This window comes from Lissotriton helveticus, chromosome 5_1, assembly GCF_964261635.1.
Source record: "Lissotriton helveticus chromosome 5_1, aLisHel1.1, whole genome shotgun sequence".
NCBI lineage: Eukaryota > Metazoa > Chordata > Amphibia > Caudata > Salamandridae > Lissotriton > Lissotriton helveticus.
In genome coordinates, this window is record NC_136065.1 from 247,870,851 (window position 1) to 247,897,271 (window position 26,421).

Sequence of the window (26,421 nt, forward strand, 5' to 3'; positions counted from 1 at the left end):
CACAGAGTCGAAGCTCTTTTGCCCCAAAATATGCAAACAAATCAACAGTTGAAGATGAAATATGTCTGAAAACATACATAGAAAGAGGGAGAAAGAGATGTTGGCATTGCTGTGGGGGGGGGGGGGAGCAGCAGTAGCCTTTGATGTGGTGAGAAGAAAGAGTGTAAGTGAGAAATGGCAGAGGGAAAAAGAGACACTGCGAACGAGAAGTAGGTAGTGAGTGTGCAATGAGAATTAAGAAGAGACAGAGCGAATGTAAATAAAGAAACTTTGAGTAAGGGGGTGAGCGCTGTCATTTATATAGAGTCCATCACAGAGTCGAAGCCTGGTGGGGGGGCGGGATGCGAGTGAGTGGGAGGGAACGGGCCAGGCGCACGCTGGAGAAGCGAGACAGAGCGAATGTAAATAAAGAAACTTTGAGTAAGGGGATGAGCGCTGTCATTTATATAGCGTCCATCACGGAGTCGCTGCCTGGTGTGGGGGCGGGTTGCGAGCGAGTGGGAGGGAACGGGCCAAGCGCGTGCTGGAGAAGCGTCATGGTTGCATGCATCACAGAGTCGAAGCCTGGTCGGGATGCGAGCGAGTGGAAGGGAACGGGCCAATCGCGCGCTGGAGAAGCGTCACGGTTGCATGCATCACAAAGTCGAAGCCTGGTGGGGGGGCGGGATGCGAGCGAGTGGGAGGGAACGGGCCAATCGCGCGCTGGAGAAGCGTCACGTTGCATGCATCACAGAGTCGAAGCCTGGTGGGGGGGCGGGATGCGAGCGAGTGGGAGGGAACGGGCCAAGCGCACGCTGGAGAACCGTCACGGTTGAAAAGTTAACATGCATTGTAGGAAATCCGGCTGGTTCAAGAGACTTTGGTTCAGATGTAATAGGTTTCGAGTAATTAAAATTACTCGACCTAAAAATCAATAGCGAGTGGGAGCTTATATGAAGCAATGCTCAAAGATGTAAAGGGGGATGAATCTCACTTTTTGTACAAGTTTGGGGACACAAAGTTCTACAAAAAAGTAAGTTTAAATGTGCTCCAAGCCATGGTTTACAATTGGGCACAGATTAGGAGAGCCACTAAAGGGTCATATTACAGCAAGTATGCACCAATCTGGGATTCCCTGGGAACCCCAGAATGTCTGACGGATAAACTAGCACTCCGAGTTAAGGAGTCCATCCTGGATTATATCCTCCTAGAGTACAAAACCTGCCTCTAGTAATGGCACAGCCAGAGCGTCTTTTGTCCATTCTGGGGAACCAGGAGAGTCCCAGATAGGATCATATTATAGGGTATCCAGATTCAAATACCTACAAATTCAGAGTTGGTATCAAGCTTCTGGTACAACAATGGGGAACGAAACTAGCTTAAATACCGTACCATGCTAGGGACAGTAGTCAAGAATAAACTTGGGGTTATCTACTGGTCGATGGTTGAACTGGAGGTTGGAGCCTTTACTCTGCCAATGGAATTGTGGGGAAGATGATTGTCGGAGACATTTCTAGAACATCAATTGCGTGTATCTATGTCTATGTTGCCAACATAGCCAAACCACCATACCTGAGGAGAAATCATTTTTTCACCATTCACAGAGCCTACTGGACCCCACAGAGATTATCGAAGTTTGGGAAAGGAGAAGTAGCATGCCCGAAATTTGGTAGCAAGAGGGAGGACGATGAACACACGTTTGTGGATTGCCCAGAGAGCCAGACATTCTGGAAGGATGTGTGTAAGGCTCTGTCTAGTATGTTGGAGATCAACATCAAGGTAAGCATCTTGCTTGTTATCTTTGGATGTGTAGACTCTCTGGTAAAAAGTACAAAGAACCAGGCAAGGTTGATGTTCTACTACATACCATTGGCGCGTAGAGAGATATGTAAGCAATGGGTGACCTCGGCTCCTCCTAGATTTGATGACGGGATACTTTCTGTGAAGCATATAGCCAGTCTGGACATGTCAGGGTTTAGAAAGCATGATTTCTGGCTTCCCATGATTATTTGGTGTGAGCAACAACATGTCCTGCACATCTAACCTGGGCTTCTATTGGAATTCTATAACGCATAATAGCAAACCCATTATCGCCGTTTTAGAGGCAGTTTACTGCCGCTACAACAGCGATAATTTTAACGAGGTTCTTGCTAATATGCCCCCAGGTGTCCAATGATTAAGCCTACCCTGACTTGTCTAGCACTTTTGATTCTTCTTCGTCTCTTCTCTAAATAAATGGGAGAGAGTGGAGGGACAAAGAGTGAAATTGAAGAAGAGGGAGGCTATAACCGAGGGCGGCAAAGTGTGAAACCACCCAAAAATCTTCTTCTTTCCAGCAAAGAAGGGCAGGATACCCCATTTAAGGAAGTGGAATGGTGTTAAGAGGCAAATGAGGACAACACAAAAATCTGTATTAAGGAAGCATCTTAGGAAGATTAGGGCTACCAGCTCCCCCAGCAGGCTTCTTCAGCTGGTGTGACCCTGTGCTCAGAATAGGAGTTCATCCAACTGACCCTTGAGGTCTCTTGCTTTGGCTCGGCTCTGGAGACGACTTGTCCATGAGAAGGACACAACAGACACAGTCCCTTCCCCTTGGCTAGCCACTAGGTTCAGAAGGTGCAATCCACATCAGTGCAGCCTCTCTTTGTCGGGTCCTTGGTGCAGCATGGCAGTCCTTTTTCGGTCCTCTTCTACATTTCCACAATACCTCAGTTCTGAGTACCATGAGACCCTTCTTATGCCTAGAAAAGTTCTTCAGGGTGGATGAGGTCAGTAGCCAATGGGCTACTAGGTTCCCTTCCTCCTGATGACCACTTCCTGCAAAGTGTGGCATTTGGCTATCTCAGAATTCTCTATTCTGCCCACACTTAAAATGGCAGAGCCCCTCCCTCGGTGTGCATAGCTCCCTAGCCCAACCCAGAGGTGCGGCTACCAAAGAGGCTGCACGCCCCTGAACAATCAGTTTGACAACTAGTTTCTCCCCTCCTTTCCGAGTGCCTGCCAGTCTACCTAAAAAAGAGAGCAGCCCCTCTCCCAAGTGTTAACCATTTGCTCTTTAAAGGCGGTTTCTCCTTGAAAGCTCACCTTTTGGGCTTACACCCATGTGGCTTCATGCCAGTGAGAAGTAACTCTTCTCCCTCACGCAGGCTACTATTGTGCCTTTTCCTGCGAATTGTTTGTACATCTCCTCAGAAGGGCAGAAAGCTGTATCAGAAACAAACCCCAGGCGCAACCTAGGCTGGGCAGGTGGGTTTAGGGCGACACAGTGGCAATTTTATAAACGTTGCATACTGCAAAAAGTTACATTAATTCTGAGATTGGAGCATCAAGTCAGGTTTTATGCAGTGAGTTGATAGATAACTTACAGCATCAACTTCAGCAGCCCCAGTAAGAAACTAGTAAAGCTGAGCCTTCAGCTTGTAACTCTGCACTCGCCAATGGGGCTACTAGCTTTTTCCATAGTAGAAATTACCATTTTTACTGTTGGAGCATGAAAAAGTACCTGTTCCACTGTCTAATATATAGCTCCGTGCCTTAGGGCCCGTTAGGCCTACCTTAGGGGTGACTTACAAAGATTAAAAGGAAAGATTCGGCTTTGCCATTGCTTTAAATGGCAAAGTCAAAGTAAGCAGTTTAAAACTGCTCTTCCAGTGTCCAGTGAGAGGCTGGGATCCATGTTTTATCTATTTCACACCCATTGTGGCAGAGCCGGCGCTGCAATCCCTAGGGTGTCTCTGTAATTTATAGGTTTAAGTCAGGATACAGTTTTAATGTCAGGGCACGGGAATTGAGGTCTCGTTAGCAGGTCTCAGTGCCATTTCAGAGTTGAAAAACCAGCAGCATCTATACTAGCCTCTGGGGGAACCATGCAAATGGAGACATGTTCTTACAAAAAACATTGCCAATTTTGCTATAAGCTTAGTCTTAATAGCATTTAAAAAACCAGCAGTGTTAGAAGCAAGGCAATCCCCCAAAGTAGACAGCTGTCTAATCTTCACTTGTTCAAAACTATACCTACAGAAGAAATCATAGCACCAAAAATATCACCTACTACTTTTGAAGCACTACATACAGGTCCTCCATGAGTTACTAGTCCTTTACCATCTAGCTCATCTGCCTGATACACCTTAGGAAACACTAAAGGCCTGATCATGAGTACGGCGGTGGTGGTCCAACCACCTGATTATGACTATGGTGGTCATACCATCGCCATAAGGATCTGGATCCCGCGGCTGCAGTGGTGGGGAAAGTGGCTGGTGATGATGCTGGCACTGTCGTCCCAATCACAACCTGCCTTTCCGCAGACCTTTTCATGGCAAGGTCCCTGCCATGAAAAGCTTGGTGGAAAGGCAGGGAAGCGGCCCCAAACATGCCCCCAGGGCAATTTTGCTAATTGGGTAAAAAATACATGGCAGCACATAATGTGCGCCCCTCTTATTGCACTGTTGTACATGCAATGTGTGTCATGCACGACATGGTGCACAGTGCACATGACCTGCACGTGGCACTGCAAGGCAGTGGCGTATGTAATAGGCTCTCTATGAGCCAAAGCAGACCGCCGCTTTGGCACCTCCGACACAACACGGCCAGCTCGGCGGTGTAATCAGAATACAGAATTTGGGATGCCGCTGGCTTGGTGGCGTTCTCCTGACCACCACAACAGCAGTCTTTCAGTTGGACCGCCAAACTCATAATCCGGCCCTAAATCTCCATAGCAACTGCCAATCCAGTTCACAGGACGTTGAAAACAAGAGTTTGTCCCACATTTATAATAAACACCAGGAAAAACAAGATCTTTTCCTGAAAATATTTGGTTACACATAACCTTTCATCCTGGGCTCTCCAACCTGGTCTATGATAGAAGCTACTTCTAATCAGTGAATATCACCTTTAGCTACTCATGAATATTATTACTGTTACAATATGACCACCTCCAATAAGATTCCAGTTCTTATACGATTATCGATATTGACCACCCCTGTAGGCACACACTCAAGCCATTCTACTCTTCCTTCTACTTTTACTACAGAGGAAAATGCTAAATTATGGGGTCCTCCTCCAGAATGTGATGAGGCACCACTGAGTCTCCCATATCTCACAGATATTCATTCATTCATTGAACTTGGAAGGGTTGGGGGTCCCCCTGCACCACAGTGGCTTTGGGTGCCTGCATTACACTCCTGTCTTACTACTGTTATTCTTTCATTGCCGTGTATTCATTTGCACAGTGTGATTAATAAAAAGAGGCCTGCAACATGACCAGACTCCATACAACTTTACAAGACTGAGATCAAAGATAGATGGTCATGCAGGCTGCAGGCTGTTCCACTACCAAGGGCTGTCATAGTGTGTGCTTATCTGTTAGTGTGGATATATGCCATTTGCTTGCCTGCCTGCTACTGCCAGGGTATGAAAATGAGCTTCACTACCTACCCCCTTCAATGTGCTCAGACCCTTTCCATGACCTACTGGGCTGGACTACCCTTCCAAGAGCTACCTCAGGGAGCTGACGAACTACCAGTAGCTCACATACCATTGATTGGAGACCCTTGCTCTAATATCTGTACACATTTACTCCAACCTACAATCTGAGGTTTTTAACCTGTTCCCTTTGTCGCCTGAAACTAAACTTTCTCACAATGCAAATCCAAATTTTACTTTGGATGTATTCCTGCTTCTTTAATCTTTTTCTCTTCCTTCTCCCAATCCATCTTTGCTTCTCTCCTTGATTTCCTCTCAATTAGGGGTGGCTTAACTCGCGTAAATTTAGTGCAGTGTAATTACATGGAATTTCCTAACAATTCCACAGATTCTACAGAATTGCACGAGAAGAACAATTCTGCATTGAGCACTATTTTCTTAGATCAAAACAGCCATTTGAAAATTAAATGAAATAGCGGTAATTGTAAAACTACACAAACAGCACCGGTGAGCAGTCCCCCCACACTCGCTAAATTAATTGTTTCTGCCTTAATTTCCCCCTTCTCCGCAAATTACACTTCATTACACATGTGAGCCTATTCACATAATATTGATGATACTCCATCAAGGAGAAATAGGGAATTACCAAAATTACTATGAATACTCTGGTGTAATGAAGATTACTACCAGACCTTCTGCCAATCTCTTTCCTCCTTTTGCCTGACTCATCAGTAAAATCCTTCCAAGGCCTAGTCGATTTATACGTAGCTCTAGCTTTAATACATTTAGGGATATCAATTACTGTCACACACTTTAAATAAAGACCCATCATTTCCACAGACTGCTCCAGTATTCAGATTTAAATGTTCATGCATAGGCACATAATCTAAAAGCAAGTCAAAGTTAGAAAAATATTATTCACAGCGACCTTGTTGATAAAACAAACTCCTAGTTATACTAAACATCAGTGAGTAGGGGACAGGTAAGTGCTGGTATGTCACACCAGCTGTTGCGAAGGCAGGTAAGTATGTGCAGATGTAGCAATTGTGTGAGTTCATATCCATACAATACTCATGCAATAATTTGAATGATATGTTATTGGTGTAATTTCCTCAGACCCATCCCTTTGTAAAATGTTCATGTTAAATCTATGTTGCTCTTCTAAACATGGAGAATCAAGTGCAGTTTCAGGTGCAGCATACCCAACTTAGTACTCACTAGTAAAACAATAATTAGTAAAACTAAGGCAATTGCCACTATTTTTATTATCATTCTACATTTTTGGTGTATTCAATCAATCAATTAATCAATCATTTGTAAAGCGCGCTACTCACCCTTGAGGGTCTCAAGGCGCTGAGGGGAGGGTGGGAGCAGCTACTGGTCAAACAGCAAGGTCTTGAGATGTCTTCTGAAGGTCAGCAGGTCCTGGGTCTGACGCAAGTGGATGGGGAGGGTGTTCCATGTCTTGGCGGCGAGGTGGGTGAAAGATCTACTGCCGGTTGTCGTTCGGCAGATGCGTGGGACGGTGGCGAGTGAGAGGTCGGCAGAGAGAAGCTGGTGGTTCTGGGTGTAGAAGGAAAGTCGTTCGTTAAGGTATGCTGGTCCGGCGTTGTGGAGGGCTTTGTGAGCATGGGTGAGGCCCTTGAAGGTGATCCGCTTGTTGACCGGGAGCCAGTGCAGGTCTCTCAGGTGGGTGGTGTTGTGGGTGTGGCGAGGGAGTCCAAAGATGAGGCTTGCGGAGGTGCTTGGTATGCGTTGGAGTCTCTTCTGGAGTGTGGCCGTAGTTATTATTATTTTATTATTATTTTAGAAGTTTGTAAAGCGCGACAGCTATCCTCAACGGGGGTGTCCCGGCGCTGAAAACATGTGAGGTCAGAGAGGGTCGGCCAGAAAAGTTCCACAAAGCTAGATCAGAGAGAAGAACCAGGTCTTAAGTTTCCTTCGGAACAAAGGCTCTGATGTCAGGAATCTAAGTTCCACTGGAAGTAAATTCCACAATCTGGAGGTGGCCACGCCAAAAGCCCTACCACCTGTACGAGCCAGACGGAAACGTGGGCAGAACATTAGGCGAAGATGGTTGGATCTAAGATCCCGTGTTGCATGAGTCAGCCTGATTCTATGCCTTAAGTATGCTGGGCCGCGGCCATTGAGGGCTCTAAAGGCAAGGACCAAAGCCTTGAACTGAATGCGATATCTCACTGGTAACCAGTGTAGTTTGGCCAGATGAGGTGAGATCGAGTGGCGATAAGGAATGTTACAAATCAGCCGGGCCGCCGAATTCTGCACTGTTTGCAAACGGTTAATGAGATACGCAGGGGCTCCAACATACAAACTATTTGAGTAGTCCAAATGGGACGTGATTAGGGCATGGACTACTGTTCTGCGGGACTCAAGAGGCAGAAAAGGAATGATTTTTTTAATCATTCGGAGTTTTCTAAAGCAAGATGAAGAAACCTTAGTAATTTGAGTCTTGCAGGAAAGAGCTGTGTCAAATTGAAAGCCCAGATTACGGGCAACTTGAACTGGCACCGGGGGGGGGGGGGTTGAAGTGAGATGGCCACCAAATGTTGGAGGGAATAATGGATTTCTGATTAAAAAATAAGACTTCCGTCTTGTCAGTGTTCAATTTTAAATTGTTGGCGGACATCCAGGAGGCGATGTTTACCAGACAGTGGCGAAAGTGAGCCAAAGAGCTTTCAGAGTGATCTTTAAAAGAAAACACAAGCTGAGTGTCATCAGAGTAAAAAATCACTCTGACGCCCCAAGATTCAACCACCTTCGCCAGTGGCATTAGGTACACATTAAATAAGAGAGGACTAAGAGCAGATCCCTGCGGAACCCCCCATCTCTGTGGTTTCTCTGTGGAAACAAAGGGTCCGAGGGAGACCTGTTGATACCTGTTTGTCAGGAAAGATTTCACCCAGGCCAGGGGAATTCCTCCAATGCCCACCTGATGAAGGCGATTCAGTAAAGTGTCATGCGAGATGGTATCAAATGCTGCGGCTAGGTCGAGGAGGACCAACAAGGCCTCCTCTCCCCTATCCACACATTCGCGAATTGATTCAGACACTTCCAACAGGGCTGATTCCGTACTAAAATCAGGCCTGAATCCTGACTGGGTGTCATGAAGCAGGTGATTAGTTTCTAGGTATTCGGACAGTTGCTCTTGTACCGCCTTCTCTAACACTTTTGCTGGCTTGGGGGGAAGTGCAATGGGCCGGTAATTGCTGAAGCATAGTGGGTCAGCACCTGTTTTTTTTTAAAATTGGTAACAACAGTGCCTGTTTCCACAAGGAGGGGAAAAGGCCCGATTGCAAAGAAGAATTCCATATTTCTAGCAGGGGCTTAATCAGTAGTGGAGCTATGCCATTCAGAAAATGAGCTGGGGCTGGGTCAAGCGGGGAGCCCGATTTACACTTCAAAAACAAGGATAAAGCGTAATCTTCAGACAGTGGCTTAAATGAGGTGAGCACTTCCACACAGCTGGTGTCATAAGTTGGGGTTGCTGCTACGGGGTTCTGATGGATGTTGGCTGTAATATTCATGATTTTCTCATAAAAAAATCAGACAGTCCCTCACTAAGCAGTTGGCTAGGGGTAACAGGACAGGCCAAAGCAGAAGGGTTGGCAAACTCCTTAACGATATTGAAAAGGGTCTTGGTGGAATTTTCTGCTCTTTTAATTGTATCCGCAAAATATTGTTTCATGACAGTACGTTTGGGTTTATGAAACTCTTTAAGAGCTGATCTATAGAGGGCTTTGGCCGCCGGGTCGTACGAACGGCGCCATGAACGCTCCAGTTTTTTGCATCTGCTTCTGTTTTCCCGTAGACTCAATGTGAACCAAGGAGCAGAGAGTTTAGATCTTAAAGAGGAAAGATTCTTCATTGGGGCGATTTGTTCAATAGCAGCAGAGAGATCTTTATTAAGGGTGGATACACTTTCATTAAGATCGACAACGGGTAGATCAATGGTACTCTTAAACCTTTGTTCCAGGGCCGTACAAGTGACCTTATGCCATTTTCTGCCCTGTCCTCTGCAAGTAGATTCCATCCTAGGCGGCTTGGGTGTAAACACCACACACGGACTCAGGTAGTGGTTGGACCACGTAAGAGTCATAGAGGGGAGAACTTTAAGATCAAGAAAGTTTGAAAAAATTAAGTCAAGGGTGTGTCCTGCAGAATGGGTAGGACCACTAACCCATTGGGGCAGATTCAGGCCTTGCATGGAGTCTAGAAGATTTTTAGCACGTGTACAGTCATGTGAATCAACATGATGGTTGAAATCCCCTAATACCATAAAGTAAGGGTGCTTGAGAGACAAATCTCCAATGGCGGCCATAAGCGAGGTCAATGCAGGCTGTGGGGTGTTCGGGGGACAATATACCAATGTACCTGAGAATATGGCAACAGAGGCATCTGAAATGGAGAAATAGAGTGCCTCTATAGGCCCTAAATTAGAAATTTTCCTAGAAATGATAGTTAGATGATTTCGTAAGATAACGGCAATACCACCGCCGGATTTCGGTCCCTGCGATTTCGGTTCCTGCGTAGAGGGCGTTGCCGTAGTCCAGCCTGCTGTTGATGAGTGCTTGGGTGACTGTTCTTCTGGTATCGGTGGGGATCCATCTGTAGATCTTGCGGAGCATGCGGAGGGTGTTGAAGCAGGGGGAGGTAAGCGAGTTGACTTGCTGGGCCATGGAGAGTGTTGAGTTCAGGATGACTCCCATGTTGCCTGCGTGGTTGGTTGGTGTCGGGGCAGCTCCCAGTGTGGCTGGCCACCAGGAGTCGTCCCATGCGGAGGAGGTGGAGCCAGATAGTCTTCATCCACAATGGCCTTCATTCCCTCCTGGAGGTTGGATTTGGCGGTGGCTGGATCCTTGGTGAGTGATAGGATCAGCTGGGTGTCGTCGGCGTATGAGACGATGTTGAGGTGGTGTGCTCGGACGATGCTGGCGAGCGGTGCCATGTAGATGTTAAAGAGGGATGATCCTTGGGGTACGCCGCAGGTGATTGTGGTGGCTTTTGATCTGAAGGGGGAGGCGGACTCTCTGCGTTCTGCCGGTGAGGAAGGAGGTGATCCAGTCCAGGGCTTTGCCTCAGATCCCTCCGTCATGGAGGCGTATGCGCAGGGTGTGGTGGCAGACGGTGTCGAAGACTGTCGAGAGGTGTATTCAACACCATGTTTTCTCTCAAGTCAGATCAAAAAGAAATAAGAGAAATCAAAATCAAAAAGCAGAATTCTACTTGTTGGTTCTACTGTGCAAATCAGCAAACTTTCAGTTTGTTCAATGTAAATCTGTTGGTTCAGTCGACATCAGTATTATTTCGTACAGCAGGACACACTAGGAGAACAACTCTATTCTTCTACTAGAGCTTAACATCTTTACAGGACACAAGGAATAAAAAACATACATCATCCCCATGTAGACAGATGTCACTTGAACTCAATCAATAAAAAATAAAAAATCAATCAATCTTTGCTGGGATAACACAATTCATGGGGATTTTTCAAAAATTCTCTGATGATTCTCAGTTTTTTGTGTTTTTGAATCAGGCCCACTCTCAGCAAAGTAAGTCCACTGTGGAGCTGAGAATCAGCCCCACTATCAGCAAAGTAAGTCCACCCAGGAGCTGACTGAGTACCTTCTGTAATGGTCCCATTGCCTTTTTGATCTTCTGCCTACTAGTTGTTCGCTCTCACGGCCACTTTGTTCAAGTGGCTATGTTTATCCTCTGATCTTTTCTGGGTGCGTTCCTCTGACACAATTGATCTTAGTCTCTCACCACTTTTTTGCCACCTCGCTTGTCTCTGTACTTTTCTAGCCAAAATACACATCCCTTGTTTGGGCCTGAGGTTTAGACCTTCAGGTTTAGCTGCATGGTTCACTGTGATACTTTTGACTCATAAGCCACAGGCTCCTCACTGGTCTTGGTTTGACTTTGACACACTTGCATGTAATCTTCTCCTCCCTCTGAACATGTGTTTTGTGCTGGAGTTTGACTCGGTAAATCAGTGGTTATTGTCACAACTTCCTCACCGGCTTGTCTCACTATCTTGGTGTGGGAGGTATGAATCCAGTTTGGGAGGCCCTCAAATTTCACAGCAGTGTTTGTCAAAAGACTGACCAAAAAAGAGTCTTGCCAGTGAGAATCCAGGCAGGATTTCCTGGACAGCACCCTGTCCAGTGGAACTAGTTTGTGGCACTGTTCCTGCCTTGGAGGCAGAGTAGCCAAATCAACCTGGTGAGAGACAGAATACACCACATCAGCCAATCCTTTGCAGTAGTAAAGAATCATATCATCCTCTATATTCACAAGTGGAGTAGCTGGCATGGCTGGAAGCCTCATGACTCTCTCCATTAGGATCTTGTCGGGAAGAGTCCAGGTGTCCAATCAGAAGTGCTTTGGAGGCTCATCAGAACCAGTGGAATGGCGTTGGTCCATTTCAGGGAAGTGGATGAACACACATTGGCTAGTCTAAATTCCAGCACCCTGTTGACTTGCTTCACAATCCCACATGCCTATGACCTAAAGCTACAAGGGAACCTCTGTTCCACCTGTACTGCTGTGCACAGTAGTCTCCTGATCTTAGAATGGGACCTGCCATCTAACTCGAAAGAAACCGGAAAGCAAAAACGAGGAATCAACTCCCAGAGTACTGGCCACTGTGAGACTGCCATACCTCCTGGTTGGGTAGGCTTCCATACATCAAGAAAAGAGACAGACTACCACCAAGATATAGTGGAGTCCTCTAAAATGGTCATCTCCACAAAATCTAATTGCATCCTGTTACAGGGGCCACATGATCGTCCTGTGTGAAGCCTGCATTTTAGTGCTGACAATAATCCATCAATGACACAAACTCACTGCAATTACATGGAAATTGAGATTGTACCATTAGGTCTTAAAGCGAATGATGATAGCGTCTCTCCCTATATGGGTGGGATGACGGAATAGTCTTTACATGAGAGACAACATAACATCTGGTAGAATTGGTCTCCCATCTCTCCAAGCTCAAATTTCAGAGTCATATTTGCCTTCTTGATTGAATGTGCAAGATTCAAGAGTGCAGTATCGTGCAATTTCGTCGGCATAGCAGTCTTCTGCAGTTACAAAATCACATCCACTTCTGTGTGCTGCAGATTTCACATTTGCAGTGCATCCAACAGATCCATAATATAATTTCTATTTATAAAGGGGATCTAAAGGAAGTCCCTCTGGGACCACGTCAAACTCATACTATCAGTATACTAGGGGTGAGCGGTAAACTCCATTCCGACAGCGGAGATTGCGGAGTTTTGCCACTCCACTCTCCACTTGGAGCAAGTCAGAAACCCTGCCAACCGCAGCATGGCAGAGTTTACTGGCGCCCACCACTAAAGTGCTCCAGTGTTATCTCGATAAAATAATAAAGCATAGGAAGTTCAAATCTTGGAAAGGAACTGCTCTTATTATCACCACGGGGTGTCACCATAAGCCTCTACTTAGCAGTCCATTCAAACCACCGCTGAAGAGAAACCACTGCGACAGATATATGGTCTTATTATGACTTTGGTTTTCTAGGAGCCAGGCAGCAACACTGTCGCCCTACTCCGAGACTGCCAAAGCCATTAAAAAACGCCCACCAGAGTATGACTTACTTTTAAAGTCTCTGGCAGGCAGTTATTTAGTGGTCCCACCATTATAGGAACATCAAAAGCAGTTCCTGCAGGAACTTGGGTGCATGCAGACCGGGGGGCACAACATGTCTAATAGACCGCCATAGTCATAATAAGGCCCATAGACTATTCTGAAGAACACTATGTCCATTTAAAAACTTACTTGCATATACTGTCAGAGTAGGTATCTTATCTAATGCATGTTCAAACCATTTAGCATCTAGAGTCAAAACGTGTCATGGTTGAAATGTAATTCGAATCTTACAGCCACACCATCCTTTCAGGTCAAGCTCTAAATACCCTTTGCACACCTGAACAATAGACGATAAAACTGATTAAATGAGTGGCTTTAACTGCAAATTAAATAAAACGAGATATAAAAATCACAAACACGTGAAATGGTAAAAACTGAAACGTTACAAGTCATGACAAAATAAAAAATCTTCATTTCCTGATGCTATTTTTATATTTCTAAAAATTAAGTGCATAATGTATAAAAGTGTGTTGTTGGTTATAAGCACTTATGGGAATCATATGCTACATAAAAAGTAGCTGTCAACAAAGGAGATGTGTTTCTTCTCAGCCGCCTGATTGTCCATAGTCAACTTGAGTTTCTTGCTTGTCTGCTGTCACTCAAAAGGCGTCGTTAACAAGCATCCCTTTTTTTCATTTTTTCATGAGTGACACCCATCTACAACTCTGTAGGTCTTAATGGGACATGGCTTAGTTTTAAAAGGAGAGCCGCAGGTCTGCCTCCTACCCATGGAGTACACTCAGCGCTTGGAAACCCTTGGATTCAGCACCTAACACAGTGAATAATTGTGCTTAATATTGGCTGCTTTAGTACTCTGTAACGAGGGCAATTGCCACAGTTCGAGAATACAATTCTAGCTTTTTTTTGCAGTTTTTTTTATAGCGAATGAGGCATGTGTTTCTCACTTGCTTGGGTTTGTCAGCCAGCATCTTTGACGTTAATCTGCACCTCTAGAAAGCACTGAATACAAAGATAAATCTGGCGTGCACCCTGATGCCTTTCTCCTGCAGGCAAGGCACTCTGTAAAGCAGCAGTAATAGTGGGAGGCCGGCTCTTTCTATTCCAGAAGCATGAAGCAACTCGTTCACTCTTAGGGGCACATGCATCAATATTGCATTTTGCGATTCCTTAATTGCGAAAAATAAGGAATCGCTATTAAGGAATTGCAAACTGCAATGCATCAAGAAATCGCTTAAAAAATAGCGATTTCTTAAAATTCCTTAATTGCGATTCTCTAATTGAGAATCGCAATTAAGGAATACCTCCCCATCCATTCCTATGGGCCTAGAGGCCCATAGGAATGAATGGAAAGACATTCTTAATTTGCTATTCACCATTAGAAATTCGCAAATTAAGAATGCAATTTCAAGGGTGCAGGGGTGTCCAAAGGACACCCTGTTGCACCCCTGAAATCTGCTTAGAAGTATATTTTGCACACTCACATGCCCCAAGGGCATGTGTGTGTGTAAAATGGAACTTTGAAAAATGCACTTTAGTGCATTTTTCAAAGTTTTCGCAAATTACCATGAAAGTCAACTTCATGGTAATTTGCTCCCCTTATTTGCGAATTCGCAAATTTTTGAAGTTTGATGCATTGCATTTAAGGAATCTCAATTTGAGATTCCTTAAATGCAATCGCAATTTAAGAAATCGCAACTTTGAGATTTCTTAAATTGCGAAAATTACAAAAATTTTAATGTATCCCAAAAATGGGAATTGCATTTGCAAACGTCCGAATTTTGCCATTCGCACCATTTGCGAATGCAATTTCAAATGATGCATGTGCCCCTTACTGCGTTAACATGGAAAGTAGGCACTCTAGTCTTTACTAGGACTGTTTAATTATGTCCATGTACAAGCTAGAAGCTTGTCCCTGGTCACTGGCTGCTGCGTTTGCACTCCACTTCTCATGACTCTCCACGGTCACATGCTGCTCCATCTGCCCGCTGCGTTACAAGATGTCAATAAAGGGCTCTTCCCGACCCCTCGCACCTTAGCCTATCTGCAGGAGTGCAAGATAGTCTTTAAGAGAACGGTGAAGGACATGATGACCGTCAATTACAACACTCATGGGGAAATTGGGGAAAGCACCACATAAAACTCTACTACCCCTAGCATCGGTGGCGTAGTAAGACCATCTCGCCAACAAGGAGAGGTGGGCAGTGCTGGAGCACGGGGTAGAAAGTGGCACTGCCAGTCAGGCCCGGACTGACCGTAGCGGGCACCGGGCAATCCCCCGGTCGGCCGCAAGGGTGGGGGCCGTTTTTGGGCCCAAGGGGGCCTTTTTTGTTACAGGGACGTTTTTGCAGCATAGCTGCAAAATCGGCCCTGTAACAAATTCGGCGGAAAAGCGGCCCTGGTAAAGAGCTCGGTGGCAACCCCCCTCCCCCAGGGGGAGGAGGGGGGCCGGCCGAGCACTTTGCCAGGGCCGGTTTTGGTTCCCAGTCCGGCCCTGCTGCCAGTTCATCTCAGTGCGCAGTGTTTCCAGTGAAATTGTACCTGGTCATTCATTATGCACTATTACTCCATCGCTCGTGAAACTCCGCGGAATCTCAGAGTTTTTCGGTAACTTTGTGGATTCCACGGAGTGAAACTCTGTGAGCTTCACCCAGGCCAACAGTGTATATGGGATTCTCAAACAGTTGGAGACACAGCACGATGTAGTTAGAGCAATCAGTTCAGTCACCTGTGCAGACATTACCTTGCACAAATAGGAGGCGTCTACTACTCCTTCTAAGGTGCATACAGCATGAACTGGTTTTCCAGTGAATCTCTTAAGCAAGAGTGGAGTGGTCCAAAACACAGTAAAATCAGGCTTTTCCAAGGTGCTGTCTCGAACGTCAGATCTTGGCTTGGTGCACAATTCCGTAACATCTAGACAGTCATGCTCTTCCCCATTATCATCTGTATCATCCGCTGGAAGTGGCAAGGTGTTGTAACTCTTTAAAGACGCATTCTCCGCAGCTACAATCACTTGTTGATATCTGATAAGTCTGCTATTTGTCACGTGTTGTGTGCAAGTGCAGGGCAACAACATTTTCACTTAGTGTGGAACCATTGTAATAAGTGAATAGCCCATGACGATACTCACGCTTCTGGATGCTGACAACCGCTGTATCTACCAAATTAGGCATCCAGGTAGAGCTGCGGCTACAGAATCAAGTGTGGCAGAAAAATAAGCAACCACCAGCGTGCCCTTCGTGTTTATAATAATAGAGGATACATTCTTTCTCATAATCAGGCATTCCTAGGTTTGTATGAATTCCTAGGCTCCTGGGACCATTTTGTCCTTGGTTCGCCTGGATCTTATATTTCTTCTTTTTAGCATGTTCAGCGAGCTCCCATACATTCAAAGTCTCGCATTGCGTCCATCTTGGCTGGGAATTAATTTCATACAACACCCACCTTAGGGAATAGATTATTTGTATATATCAAATGTGCAATGTGGGGGAAATTACAAGCACCCTTCATTCACTGCGATCTTATGACATTATTTGATCCAAATATTTTGGAAAAAGGGGACCCCTATATAAAACTCTTTCACTTGCTATACACAGGGAAAAACTTGAGTTTAGAAAAGGTCTATAGCCAAATGACAGTATGATCACATATTTTGATGTCTTGGTATGATCAACTGGTTAACGTCATGAACATGTACAGTCCAACTGTATTGAGAAACTTCAGACAGTAACTAGTTGGATATTCTGTTTTATTTATTGATATTTTATATTTGCATTTAATGATTATTTATATAGTTTTTTTCTTTTTTTCTTTCTCTTTTTTTTTGGGGGATATCTTTATTTTAAATATAGTATATAAAGTGATTAATATTGCACATGAAAATTGTATATTTACATAGTTATAACATTCAATTGAAATTTAAAAACATATTGAAAAAACATAATCAATAGACTTGTAAACTAAACAATTGGGTTGAAGGGAATACGGTAGATAGCACTACGCGCGTTTCGGCTCTTGGGCCTTCTTCAGGTGACTGTCTATTGCTAATAGAAGAGTTGAACCGAGACCTGATGTGTTGCAGAGATAAGATCAAACAGCAAAAAGGGGGTGGCGAGCGCTCGTAGATGGAAATTTCTTGATATCTGTTAGGGTGCAGAAAAACAGAGGTACTGGTGTGTGCGTACGCTTCAGTCGTATTATAATGAGAAAAATATCTAAATCTTCGTAGATGAAAAACTGATCGGGATGTACTCTTAAGAACTGATGCTATTAGATGTATGTCGACTTTTGCTATGATTAGTATTTGCAGTGAAATCTTAATGCTTGAATCTTCTACTAAAGCAAAAGGAGTTGAAAGAAGAAGCGTAGCGTTGATTTGATAGCGTCTTTTATTGTCCTTGAATGACCTTTAGATGAAATGGTCCATGGCTTTCCAGGAGCTAGGGTCACTAAGATGTGTGTATATTTTTGGAAACGTAACTGTCGAAAAACGACCGATCGTGAGGAGCTCCCGGTATGTTAGGTGATGGGTGTGTCGGCTGCCTACGGGCGGGAAACCTGGGTACAAAAAACCTTTGATCCAAATACAAGTGTGTACCCTGACCCTATTAGTCACATAATGCAGGGGTCTCTTTAAAGAATTTCCTCTTTACTTCTTACACAGCACATCATGAAATGTATAAACTCCAAATTGAAATAACCTGCAGTTCCCAACTGGTCATATGTAATGCTCAACATCACAAGCATCCAGTTCTAGGGAAACACCCCTAAACAGGCTACTCATATTGCAGCACCCAATGATGAAACAGCCAATTCCAGTGCAGCACACAAGCTGAATCCCAGCGCAGCACCTAATGACGTAACCTGCAGCAGCTCACAGGGGCTCTCACTCTACTCCGATTAGCTTTGCACAACTACAATATCAAAATAAATAAAACAATAAGTCTTGTCTGTGCCACTTAAGAAAACACATTTAGCAATCACTTTAAGGATATGGGAAATAGTACCTTCCTAGCACTATCGAACATACTAAGTGAATTCTCTACCAGCAGAAACTCACCTTGACCAGTATGGTCTACTCCTGAGGTTCAAGGATCAGCCAAACACCAATCTCAGTTAGTACAATCTAACAATAGAAGTTTAATAGGTCCCTATCTTGGTGAAGCCAATAGCACTTCACTATCCAATAATTCAACTTTAACAGACAAATCAAAAACACAAACCTCGGGGCGTGGCTAGCCGAGAGAGATGGCTGCTGCCTGAATGAGCTCTCGCCCATCCACGGCGCCCTGAATGCGCTGCAGCCGATGCAACCGAGTACACAGCCCAGAACTGAATGGAGGGTTGTCAGATACACCCCCCACAGTAGCGGGGTATGTTTTGAGGGGCCCGCACCTTCGCGACTGAAAGAAATGCCGCCGAAGTCCTCAGTGCTGGAGGAGTAAAGATGGTGGAATTGGCCCACGGTGCGGGCCGACTCTGAGGATTTGGCACCTGCGGTGCTCCCTGCTTACGACTCTGACAATCTCCAGCTGCGGGACCCGAGCGCAGAGCGAGAGAGATGACGGAAGAGGCCCGGAGCGCCAAGGAGACCCCTTCCCTGAACCACCGGGTGAGAGGGGGTTATGGCTCAAGGGCTGTGCGGAAATCGAGGCCCCGGCTTTGGGGCCTAGCTGAAGCTGACGGCGGAGGACAGAGGGGCGGCCACGGGAGTTGGGGCGGGTTGGCACAGCCTCGAGTGCCAATATATACCCCCTGCAGGTGGCGGACCGCCGGTGAGTGTGCAGTGAGGAGGGGGGGCCAGCTGAGGAACTATTGGGCCCTGCACTGCGGGAGGATCTTGGAGGCAGCACGGCGCCGGGGGACAGCCCTACTTGAGGCCCCGGCTTCTGGGCCCATATCAGATGCTTTGGGTGCCGAGGTGGGGACCCGATCAGACCTTGGAGGCCAGATCAGAGACCTTGAGTGCAGTGGGGAACAATGGGCTGTTGGAGCAGGCTCAACCTCGACCCTCCCTCCCCCCTTGTTAAAAGACACTGGCTACAGGATGCACTGATAGACTGGGGACTGGAGGTTTTAAGTCCTGAGTTGATGCCCGGTGCTGTTACTGCTAGACACAAGCTGCAAGTATCCTAGAGGCCTGCCTGATTCCTCCATTTCCTCATATGCTCAAAGAAGGCTGTGCTACTATTTGCCCTGGATTATTTATCACTTGTTTGGGGGTACCTCCCCCCCCCACGCCCCTCTGGAAGATATTTTGAGCATTTGCTGCCCGCCTGTGCCGCTGTGGGACCCAATAACCCTCTATATCCGTAAATGTGGCAGATGGCCCTAGAGGCCTGATAAAGGGCCAGGGTACGGCCCTTGGTAAACGGATGTGACACTCAACTGAGAGGTTGACTGGCCCTCTAGTGCAACTTCCCCAGTGGCCCGGGGAGGATAACGTTACTAGAATATATTGTGCTTGCCACGATTGGACCCACTGCCTATTTGATAATCGGCGGTTTCGCGCTTCAAGGTCGCAATGGGCTGGGAGACAAAATTAAAAGAGGTATAGTTCAACAATATCTAAAGCGACAATCTCCAGACCTAGTGCTCTTGCAGGAGACTCACCTAGTTGGTAATAAAAGTAAATCTCTGAACAGATGGGGTTATAAACTCCTTGTACATGTTGATTACACTACTGGCTCCAGAGGTACATGTATCCTAGTTGAGAAGAATGTCCCTTTGATAGTTTTTAACTCACGGACTGACATGGTGGGGCGTTTTGCAGTGGTCAAGGCTCAGTGGTAAGGGAAAGCCGTAATATAGTCTCAGTTTATTTGCCACCGGCGTTGGGTAAGGGTGCCCTGGCAGAGTTAGGCCGGGTGCTAACAATTGGGGGAGACTATAACATGACAATGAACGACTTGACAGACAGACACCCCAGACGACAAGAGATGATGTCAAACGAGCTTATGGCGGACTTCACGACGACGTTAGGGCTTTCAGATGTAGGGCAGGAATTGCAGGATGTCCCTATAGACTTTACATACCTCTCCAGTGTGCATGGCAGTCTCTCCCGGATAGACTATTTTTTAACATACGCAGCCTCGGTGAGTAATTTCAGACGTTCCCAAGACGTATCCTCGAGGCCTCTCAGATCATTCCCCAGTAGGAATTGACTTCACACATGGTGCTCGACAACAAAGCCACACCATAGTCATTAATCCATGGCTGCTTAAAATCCCTGACATCAGAGAGGAGCTGAGTGTACAAACTGGATATTTTCTGGAAGAAAATGTGGGATCCGTTCAATCGGCACAAACGATTTGGGAGGCGTACAAGGTGGTCTTGAAGGGATATGCCCTCTCGCTGAAAACGCAATACGTTGCAAAACGGCGGGAAATATTGAAGCAGCTAGAGGAAGCATTTCAACGGCTTGAGGCAGACTATGCAACCCAGCCAACGGAAGAGGCTCTGCATGACCTAACGCTCAAGAGGGAGGAATATAAATTGAAAGCCCGCGAACACATGCTAGCCAAACAGACTGCTACCCAACACAGGCTATACGAACTGGGCGATAGAGCAGGGAGAACATTGGCGTGGCTGGAGAAAAAGGAGCAATGCTCCAGGTGGGTCCCCAGATTACAAACACCCACGAAAGGGGTTTTCTCATGCCCAGATGAAATAGCGGAAGCATTTGCTGACTATTTTGAAGGGGTGTATTCGCCCTCTGCCATATATACTGCGGAAGAGTCACGTCAATTGTTGGCGGAATGCGATGTGCTGGCTCTATCAGATGAAGACAGGGAGTCGTTGGAGGCAGACCTCACAGATGAGGAAATCCGAAAAGCCATAGGCCAAATAAAATCAGGTAAGGCAATGGGGCCGAATGGTACTCCGGGAGAATTTCTTAAGGCGATGGCCTCCCAGATGGTCCCACATTTGAGGGGCATGTATCAAGAAAGTTGGGAAAAGGGCATTCTACCCCCTGATCAGAGACTGGCAAGCATCGTAGTTATACACAAGGCTGGTAAGCCGGTGGAGGATTACCGTTCCTATAGACCGATTTCATTAATTAATATAGAAGCGAAGATTCTGGCGAAGGTGCTTGCTACGCGGCTGGGAGCAGTTATTTCTTCTCTAGTGCACCCGGACCAATCCGGCTTCATGCATGGATGAAATACGGCTCTCAATATTCGCCGACTTAATAATGTGCTGGCTCGACAGCAGTATTTAGAAGAAGACGCAGTCATACTCTCCCTGGACACGTCCATGGCGTTTGACTCGATTGAATGGCCATATATGTTTGAGGTCCTGGAGAGAATAGGATTGGGCCCTAAATTCAGGTGATGGGTGAGGTTATTATATACTGACATATCGGGACAAATCAGAGTGAATAACTACACATCCAGACGGTTTTCCCTACGTAGAGGCACCAGGCAGGGCTGCCCTCTTTCGCCGTTGTTGTTTGCTCTGATGTTGGAACCCTTGGCGGCGTGGGTAAGGAGAGATGTCATGACCAGGGGCCTAAGGTGGTCACATGACTACGAAGATAGAATATCACTCTATGCAGAGGATATAGTGCTATACCTGACAAATCCTTACCGATCTATTCTTATGGTCCTTGACATCTTTACCAATTTCGGAAAATATTCAGGTTATGCTATTAACTGGAGCAAGTCAGTATTGTATGTCTTGCATGGACAAACCCCACGCCTTCCCAGAGATTGTACCCTGAGGGTGGTAGAGGATGGCTTTAGATACCTAGGGATCTTTGTTACGCCTGATCCGGCCCTCTTTTATGGTCGCGACCTAGTACCGGCGTTGGCACGACTGAGAGCGGATGTCCAGCATTGGAGATCCCTCCCACTGTCACTGATTGGCCGTGCTGCCATCTTTAAAATGCTTGCGCTTCCACGGTTCTTATATGTTTTACAAAATTGCCCGCATAGAGTTCCGGATGCTTATTTTACCGCGGTAGACAGAGAGGTGCGTACACTGCTATGGGATGGTAGGGCCCCAAGGATAGCGCTTCAAAAATTAATGAAGGGGTGGTACGATGGAGGTATGCCTGACATACGTCTGTATTACTGGACCTCGCAAGTGGTGACGGTGAATAGATGGAGGTTTGCCCCACCAGATGACCTGGCATGTGCCCTCGATAGGTTTCAGATGGATAGAGCTGGCTACCTCGGGCGCACTATACTCGTTCACGAAAAAGCAGTTCATAGGTCCCACAAAACACACACTTCAAATATGGAAATTGGTTAACTCCCGGTTCGGTTGGGCAGACAGGCTAACCAAAATGATGCCGCTGTGGCATTCACAAAGGCTGGGTATGCTCTGCCATCATCTGGGATTTGACAAATGGGACATGATTGGGATTTCAACGGTAGGAGATATGATTAAGAAGGGTAAGATCCTTCGATTTCAGGAGTTACAAAAGACTTATCAACTGGCACCCACTGAAATCTTCCGATATTTGCAAATAAGGCATGCTTTGATGAATAGGGACTAGGACTGACGACAATTGCTTCAAGGGCTGCGGGCAACTGGCCACATACTATCACATGGTGTGGGATTGTCCAGTGATAAACAGCTGATGGGGTAGAATTGCAACACATATGCAATCTGCCTTGGGAAAAGACATTACCCTGACGCCACGATTGGGCTTACTTAACATCTGGGAGGCGACGGACTTGACAGAAACGGAACAACAATTTGTAACGTTGGGATTCACGCTATTCAAGCGAGAAATTGCTAGGGGATTGGGAGAAGTGAAGCCACCTGAAGTAGCCCTATGGATTAGGGAAATGGATAAATGCATGATAGCAGAGAAAGAAGTATTTATAGTAAGGGGGTGCCCGAAGAAATGGGACAGGAAGTGGTCCAAATGCAATCAGTACAAAGGAGCGATTTGTGTGTCGCCAGTGGTGGAGTTGGAACTGAGAAGAGTTGGAAATGGAGCCCAAGATATGTAAAGTATACCTTCGATTGACTTTATTATTCATTTGCATTGAACTGTAGTTGGTCCATCTTTTAAAATAAAAACATTTAAAAAAAAAAAACTCTTAATATAACTCTGTATCTATCCCAGGATCATGGATTGCGACAAATCCGATAACCAAACTTCAACTTTTAGCAGTAACTGCGTAAATCTTCATAAGTAAAAGCAATATTTGCGAAAAGGGCACTTCAATTGTCAGTCACAACATAGAGCACTGCTGAATCCAAAGTTGACACTGCAACTCAAAACACAACAAATCATCAAAACCGCAAACACCACAACTCTTTACAACTCACAATCAAAAATACAAAACCCTACTTATACTTACAGAATACTGCAACAGCTTTTAGGAATGTTGGAATGCCGTCACTGCTCTGTGTGGGACCATGGAAGCTCGGGAATTTAGACCGGGTTTTTGAGACAAAACGTAACCTTCTAAGCCTCAGATAAAACCATCATGTGCTTCCGAATTGTGCTTTTTTTGGTGAAAATTCTGGGTCAAACAAGCGCTCACTGATGAATCTTTAGTTTTAACTGAGGCTAAGCATAAACATTCAATACATTTCAATAATGTGAAGCACATTAGGCTCCACATGGGAAAACAGAGAGAGGTTAAGTTTAAAACCTTAAAGGTGTAATGAAGTATTAGCATAGTTACACATTCAAATGTTCAAATTAGTCATAAATACTATGTGTGGTGCATGTGGGGATTAGGTGTGAGTATGTGGTGAGGTTATGTGAGTGAGTGAATGTTTTAAAAAAATACCTGGCTCGTGGGGTAGGTCAGAATTAATTTAATGAGCCCCCGGGTTGGTACTGTTAAAAATGGGTGCAGGATGAGGTAATAGTGTGATATTAGGCACAGTACCTCTTGGGGTGCGTCGACATGTTTTGGAGATCAACTCCTTCTTCAGGATAGGGTGCACCACACCCCACCTTACTCAGGTGTATTTAATAAATAGTGTATTATACAGAAAAGTGAAAAGTAGTACTATAATGTTCCTAATGGTTGACTGAAGTTACGCCAATATGCAAGTAACTTTTTGTCTTAGGTACAATGCCCCATGAGCCTTCAAGAACGTTGGGGGTCAGGCTTGCCCAATGGCTCGGATTACAGCAGTGCAAAATCCTTGTTCCCCCGAACGCGAGCCGTGCTACTAAGTGACTGTATATAAAGGGTGTTCTTTGACCCAACTTCAATACAGGTTAAATGATACTAATGGGATGCAATGTTATTAGCACAGTAGGACATCGTATGTATTGATGTTAATTTGCCTTATATGGATTTTGTCGCTACAGCTACTGCATAGGGTATGTAGTCTCACAAGAGCTTCACAATCACAAATATCTAACACTTAACAACTTTTTCTTTCACTTTGCCGTGTTTTCTCTTTCTTATACAGAACTGATACTATTGATTTTTTTCTTATCAATTGCTGTGCTGATACTTAGCATGGGACATCTTGTAGCTTGACTTGGCTTCAATATACTCTACAAATTCTGGTGAGGGATACCGATATAAGCTTTATAATTGAATAGTTACACTATTATTATCAATTGCATACTTGATTGTGATTTATATTTATTTCCAGACATATTATAACTGCTGTTCATTAAATGCAACGATTAGCTGAAGACTCTCCACACAGATTGAACATTTAGGAGAGGTGAGTGGAGTTTCGTTTATAGATGAGGGCTTTTTAGTTGCAACAGGCAGCAATCGGTAGGATTACTGTGAACAGCACTATAGGTCGATATATACGTGTTGATGGAAAAAGTGTGAGGATCTTCATGCCAACTATAGAACATGCTACTCAGTATATGGTTTTGTCTTTCGTCTATTTGTAGGAACTTTGGTTAGGTGGTCGACTTCATGACCGTCACTGAGTAGTTACAAGTTGATGGACACGGGTCGACTTACAAAGGCGGAATACGAACCCAATACACGTCCACGTATTTACTATCCTTGGTATGTCTTCCTAAATATGTGGTGATAATTGATCTTTTTATGGATCAACACGAGTTCATATGTCGTATTAATGGTATAAGGGACATAGGAATAAATAAATATTAACACTAAATTCCCCCAGTATAAATTTTGTTCACTAGTGATTCCACATGTAGAGTATCATATTTGTATATATTTATATCTGTGTACTTTAGCTGATATTTCTCTCAGCACTAGAACTCAGCTCCTACCTGAATTGTATTTACTGTGTTTTGATTATGTATAGGTAAAAGTGATTCAGGCGTATATCTATACGTTATCAATTGGGCAATTTCATAATAACAATGTTGGTATAGGTTAAGATAAATGCATTATTGGTGCTTATGTATGTCTATAAGATATTTATAAATGTTGATATTTTGTGTTTGTGGTTTTTCTGGAAAAGCTCAGACATTATAATATATGTTTTTTTAAAGTGTAAATACAGAAAGATGTAAATAATAAGTGTTTTTTATAAATCATATTGATTGTAGTTCTGTTCTATGCTTCCAGCCTTGAAAAAGTCTCTATGAGATGAAACACGTGTCGGCGGTGTGAGCTGTGAAGTTTTTTTTTATATGTCTATGGATACACAATAAAGAGTTGGAAGAACACAATTTGGCTTGGATCTCTGAATTTGGAGCTTGTTGTATAATAATGGACACTTCATATTGTTGATTGTGAATGAACATAAAATACATTATTTTGTTTTGCTATATTCAGAACACTTATCTAGGTTTTCCTAGATTAATTAATAATTGGACATTGTTGGGAGTGCTGTGTGGCCTGCTCTCATTTTCTTTCTAAAAGGGTGAGGATCAGATCTTAATATCTGAAGGGTGGTACAGTGACTGTGTGTGCACAATTGTCTGCAAATAGGTGCTAGCCAAGTAGAACATGGTTGGATATAGGATGGGCAAACAAATAAAACATATGCAGTAATTTCCTTCGAACAATTGCAACATGGGCAGGATGGAGTATCCAGTGCCGGCCATTTGCAAGTAAAGGATTTAAGAGGTAATGAACCAACTCTGAATTGAAAATACAACTTCCTGTACAACGGGACGGTGGTAACATTGCTGCAAAACACGAGTGATCTTAAAATCAAGTAATTGCTCTGACAAAGTGACACTAGTTGCTTTATGGGCCTCAATTTGCATTGTTCATGACCAATAGTGTTTGTTTAGGAACTCTTTAGAGGGACTGTGGTCACTAGACAGAGGGTGCCAAAGAAAACAAGAACTTCATGATAGTCGAAAGCCAGATAATTGTATTTGGTAGGCTACCTCTGTCACAGGGACATAGGTTAGTGCTATAATAGTGCTTAATTTCAAAGGCAAATTGTCTGTTTGTAAAATATCCTACACTTTTGCAGGTGTCTGCATATACT

At 44.8% G+C, this 26,421-nt stretch overlaps 1 long non-coding RNA gene across 1 annotated transcript; it reads left to right on the plus strand.

The window, feature by feature from the left end:
• The first annotated feature begins 883 nt into the window (after positions 1-883).
• LOC144753080 (uncharacterized) lies at positions 884-25,646 on the plus strand. Its single transcript, XR_013594192.1, has 4 exons — positions 884-1,758; positions 24,637-24,711; positions 24,893-25,013; positions 25,545-25,646. It is a non-coding gene; the product is annotated as an uncharacterized LOC144753080 (long non-coding RNA).
• The last annotated feature ends 775 nt before the right edge of the window (positions 25,647-26,421 follow it).